We start from the raw sequence: 5,823 nt of genomic DNA, 5'->3' as shown, positions 1-5,823 counted from the left end.
TTAAACTTTCAGCTGATGATTTGGGATTTGGGTTGTTTGGTAACCGTTAGAAACCTTTTGTGACAATTACTGTGAAATATGATTGTTTAGTTTTAGTTGGATCATCTGCAGATATTCAATTATTATCAATTATTATTATTATTCAATCTGTGCAATTAATTTCTGCCTTGCTGAGTTTGGTGCACTGCCAAGATTGGAATATAGTGAAGTAATATAAGAGCAAAACAATATATTCATAAGTAAGAGCATTTTGTGATGCAACTCAATGCAAGTCACTATGTTATTGCTGGGTTTTACAGACATTATGAACACTGAAAGCTTTTTAGGAATGTACTGTTACAGCTCTCCAAACTCTTGTCTTTCCAAACCCTTTTGTGGTTTTTGGTGCTCATTTTGAGTAATGTAATGGCCAGCCTGTTAATGTTTGTTAATGAGGACAGGCATTTCAAGCTTCAAAAAGGAGGCCAAAACTGTNAAAGTCATTATTGATTGATAATCTTCCCCTCCATTGAGCTCTTAACTGCTGTGACTAGATTGTTGAATCAGTGAGTCGTAATGAGCACATGAGTCATGTTCACCTATTTTATGATAATATTAAGGTGCCTTTTTTATTGACTGCCAAGATATTGTTAAAAAATCCACCATTTGTGTTCTATGGATTAAATAGTCTCACAGATCTAGCTGAAAGTTTGCAACCGGTGATCCATATGATATTGTCTATGCTATTAGCATAATGTAATCAATTTTTATGTGCTTCACCTTGCAAAGATGGACACGTTCAAGGTCCTAAATTATGTTATGTCTGTCTGGAAACCTAGACGTATTAATCTACCTTGAAGTGAAAAAATGTAACTCGCTATTTGCATGATATATGGCATCTTCAATCAATGTTAACCATATTTATATGTCACAGCTGAATGTATCAAATGGCACATGCGGTGTAACATGAAATACGTTTTTTGGCTTCGTCGATCTTAAAGGAAGGGAAATTATTGCAAAGTGTCTTAGGTAATCTGAAGCCACTGACTTTTAGATTTATAGACCGTTTGAAATCATGGAACGACTTAATGAGAAAGCGAAATAAATGCAGATCTGTGGTTTGAATCAAAAATAATTTATGAGCATGAAACTCATTTTATACCGAAGGAGGGAAATGATTTAACTGGAAAAAATGCAAAGCAGTCAGTTGCTTTTTCCACAAAAACCTAGAGAGACAGGAAGAGCATGGCATCTGAAGAAGACTATAGTATTTCTTACAGGTTTTTGTTGCAGTACTTCTACTTCTAGGCTGCATAATTAATGATCATTTCATTAAAATTAGGACAGCAAATTTAAAACCCAAGTGTGATATGATAATGCCAAAATCTTTATAAATGTATTTAAATAAATCAATAATAAATAGTACTTAAAATTTTTCAATGTTAGGTGTGAAATCTAGTGTGTACAATATGTACTATATGTACTTAATATGTGTCTATGTGGCACATCTGTATAATAAATCCATTTTCTACCTGTTTCTGTTGATCTATTTCTGGTAAAGGCTTCGCTGCAATGATGTGCCAGGCTTCCATCATCCACCCACCAAGATCTCGAGTACAGCTAAGCCCCCCCATTCATTTATCACCGTACCTTAATATGTGGCTGTGGCACAGGAGAAATTAGGAAGGAAATTAATTGATGTAGTTACATATGTCACTTGTGTAGCCAGTTATGGGAACTCGCTTACAAATGCAATATGCAGTTTGATGCATCACAGATATAATAGTTGTATTCTCATTTCCAGAACTGTCTGAAGTAATATGCATAAAAACATACAAATGCTAAAGTTTCAATGCAATATTGTGAGAAAAGGATTCACAGTATAACCCAAAAATCCCAGCATGGGCTGCAAAATGACTTGTTAATTCAAGCAGTTTAAGATCGGTGGAGCTGCAGTCTTCCTGAGAGCATGCATAGCCTCGCAGGTCTCACTGCAGCTTCAGCTGTTGCCATGGTGTTGCCATAGCGATCGTCAAGCAAGGACATTTCATCATGTGGCAGCACTTNAGGGTGATGCGCAGGTGGAACTCTTGTTTTTGGGTAAACAGTAGATGAGGCGGTTGTCGCTTCATCAATCACCGTCGTAATAGCTGCCCAATCACCCTCCGTGACCCTGCCCATTAACCCTATTAGATAAGCTGAGACAAAAGAGCGATCCTCCTTCCTGGCGTAATTTATGGCTTCAGCAAGGTTGTAGTAGATTAAAATTTCTGCTTCTTGAAGGAGCCGAGTGTTTCTCAGGCTGAGGAGATGCAGTGTTCCTGTGCGTGCTGGCCGGGGGAGGTGGAGGAGAGCGATCTGTGGGCTGTGTGTGTGTAGGAGACATTCTCCACAATGAATCATGGCAACACGAATGAACATTTTTGCTTCCTCGTTTAAGACCGTACAGATTCTGTTTCGACGTCCTCTGGCTGCGGTTTGCACGGGAGGATGCATTAGAGGTGGTTTTGCAGAGGGCAAAGTGATTTGAGTGCTCATTAATTGATAATTTGTCATTAAGCTGGTGCTTTAATCCAAACAATGTGTTGTAGATCGTTTGCAGTGGCAGCACCTCTTGACCGGATGGGTGTTAAGTGTGCTGTACAAGTGTATAATAGTAACTCTGTGGTTACTGGCTCTTATAAGTGCAGGGCTGCCACCAGTCGAATAGAATCCAGTAGAAACTAGTTTAAAAATGAAGCTCTCTAAGCTAACTGTCCTATATTATTATATGATGATATGGGAATATGATGCAATTTTTAGTTTTCCTTTCTTTTTAGAGTGTTATTCAACTGTTTGTGCATAGGTAAGATCCTTGAAGTTACAAAGACTAAAGTCTTAAACTCAAAGAGAGATTGTTTATGAAAATTATCTCCACCACGCCTCATTTAAACATGCACCCACATCTTTACGTGACCGTGAATTCTTATAACGCTGCCCAAATGTATACGCAAAGAAAGAAGGCGGAACTATTATTCTCTGTGTAGTGTTTTTGACAGCGCCAAGTTCTGGAGTCGCAGTGCTTTGTTGTGAAAGTGAAGCTACTTGGTTTGTGCTTTCGAAAGAGGACGCACCTAGAAATCTCTGTTCCAGAACAGTTCGACTCAAGTATTCAGATGGTGTTCAGCGCATTTTACGGAGGACTGATTGCTGAACCTGGTAGAGTAACCTATCGCTGGCTGTGCAAAAAGGCTATAAAGTTGGGCAATTCCACATTGGATGAAGCAAGTAGCTTGTTATGAGATTGTAATGAGATTTATTATTTTTGTGTCGTCGTGTAACATTTCTATAGTCACAACGTACTGGATAGTTGGTCAATTAGAGCACAGCTCGCTTTTCAGAACGATGAGCTTTACAGACATATGACCCCTTAAAGAAGACTGTAGACCAGGGATGCCAACTCAGTTCCAGGAGGGATGAAACCCTGCAGGGTTTAGATGCAACCCTAATTAAACACACCAGATCCAGCTAATCAAGTCATTTAGGCTTATTTGAAAACTGCATGGTATGTGTGTTTGAACAAGGTGGGAACTAAACTGTGCAGGGCTGCGGCCCTCCAGGAACCGTAAGACACTTATCTTCAAGACACAAATTGAGACAATTTTGATGAAATCCAAGAGCTTTCTGACCCTGCATGCAACTGAAACTTTTAAGGCCCATAAAGGTAGAAAGAACATGTGATGTGGAACTACACTTTTTGTGTGCAAAGAAAACAAAAATAATGACCTTATACTTTGTGTTTATGACAGTACAGTATTGCATGTGTGTGTTGCATCTGGGTTTGCATCAGTATTGCATCTGGGTTTAACATACCTTAATAATAATGGAAATAGTTATGACTAATAATAATGTGGCCATGCTTGCTAATTTCTGACTCCCCAATATTTTTATTTTTGTATTTTTTGTTTAGATGTTGATTTCCTTGGTATTTATTTATTCCTTGGCTTAATTTATGTTTTAGAAGACAATATGTTAACAGTTAATGCCGTCTTTCAGTATCGGTCAGGATTTTCAAAGTGTGAGAGAAAAGGGTGTTTTAAAATGGCAAATATCACATTTATGGCATGTTGTGGTTCTTCAAGCTGTTATTCTCTTTATAGTACTTCACTCTAGATAAATAAAATACTCATTAGAATTATCTTCACTTGTGGTTTAGATGATGTTGAAGTGCAGAGAATAAAGATGCATTTATTGCTCTGTAGTGGTTTTGCATCATAGTATAAAAAAGATTGACCTCAGATGTGAATGTATCTCAATGGCTTCTGTTAAGTGCCATAAAGCGGAAACCATTTAAATGTAATGTATCCGTTTACTATTAAAGATCACACTTTTTAGCCGTAAATATTCAAAAGGAGTCAAAATATATATATATTTTTTGTTTTCAAAGGGCGTTCAGTGCCTGCTAGTTTGTGAATGAGTTAGTTCGATTCAAAGACGACAGAAGCAGGCCAATGTGATGTCTATCAAGATCCTGTGTCAGTGAAAGATCGCACTGGCAATCCTGGTTGAACAGCGGTCTTTATTGATTAGTCTGTTCAGAGTGAAATGCAAGCTTGTAACATAAGCTGTTGGCCCAAGTCTAGCCTTTGGCTAAACATGAACGCTATAGTGTTAAACTGAGTTTTCAAACTCAAGGATGTTCTTCAGTCTTGTTTTGTGTTGTAGAACACTGAAACATTGATCTATAAGGCATTAACATCCAATTTCAGCGATCTCTACTGATTTAGACATGCTCTTCTGTGCACTTACTGTGTTGCACATGTGAATGTCTTTCAAGAAATCTTAAGATACTGAAACTCTAAAAAGATCTACCTTTAGATCCTAATCCTAAATTTTTTCAATCTATACAGTTTTTTCCTATTGTAGTTTTATGTAAAATTTTGTTGAAAAGTAAAAACGCTGTACCGTAATTTGTCAGTATTAAATATTTAATTATGTATGCTTATTTTCCTCTTTTGCAATTTTAGCTTATTAAAGTTCATCTTGAAATATTATAAAAAATGTAATCACGGTTAAGTCAGTATTTATTTTTAATACTGCACTTTATGGTATCGTGATCCCTAAGAGCACTTGAAGTGATTTCCATTGTGTTTTCATTTATTCTAAATGTATTTGTCTATCGATTGTATGCTATAACATAAAAATAATAATTGGCATTGGTCAGAATTTAATACATTTGGACATTAGATAAGATGCTTATGCCATACTTTATGGCGCCACACTGAGGACTAAATAATGTCACATTGATATGGATGGTTAATATGTGCCTTCCTCCAACTCGAACATGTTTGTGTGTGTGTGTGTGGAGCCATCTGCTGTACAGCAGGAGGTGTGTCTGTGAATTTCATATATAACAAATCAATATGGCTACTATCCAGACATTATATGACATTAAATAATTTTTTATCTTAGGGTTTTATTATTTTATTCATAAGGGTTTTCCGACCTTTTTATTTTCGTATATCCATTAGAAAGTCAAAGGACCTCTTCATCAACTCCACGTTCGTAATGTGCTCCTATTAATCATTTAGCATCATCATTAATATTAATGTTTAAAAAAGAAATTCAGCAACAATCGATAATGCGAGTAGAAAAAAACTAGACTAAAACAATAGCACATATTTTGCTATGAGCATCATCCACGCAAAGTATATTTATGAAAATTTCAAGATATATTACTTTTTCCTTCACTCATGATTTATGATCTCAATCTGAATTAATAATTTTATCATAATAAAAAAATATATATTATTTTTAAAAATGTACCTCTTTTTTTAGTTCATGAGATACTAAGATATACATGTT

General features: G+C 36.1%; 1 protein-coding gene across 4 annotated transcripts in view; it reads left to right on the top strand.

Annotated features, from left to right (window-relative positions):
- LOC122327746 (disks large homolog 1-like) overlaps positions 1-5,823 on the top strand; it is a 52,992-nt gene that overhangs the window by 2,257 nt on the left and 44,912 nt on the right. The window lies entirely within an intron of this gene.

Source organism: Puntigrus tetrazona, chromosome 2 (genome assembly GCF_018831695.1).
Source record: "Puntigrus tetrazona isolate hp1 chromosome 2, ASM1883169v1, whole genome shotgun sequence".
Taxonomy (NCBI): Eukaryota; Metazoa; Chordata; class Actinopteri; order Cypriniformes; family Cyprinidae; genus Puntigrus; species Puntigrus tetrazona.
Note: the sequence above shows the minus strand (reverse complement) of the source record. Positions and strands in the feature narration are given on the sequence as shown.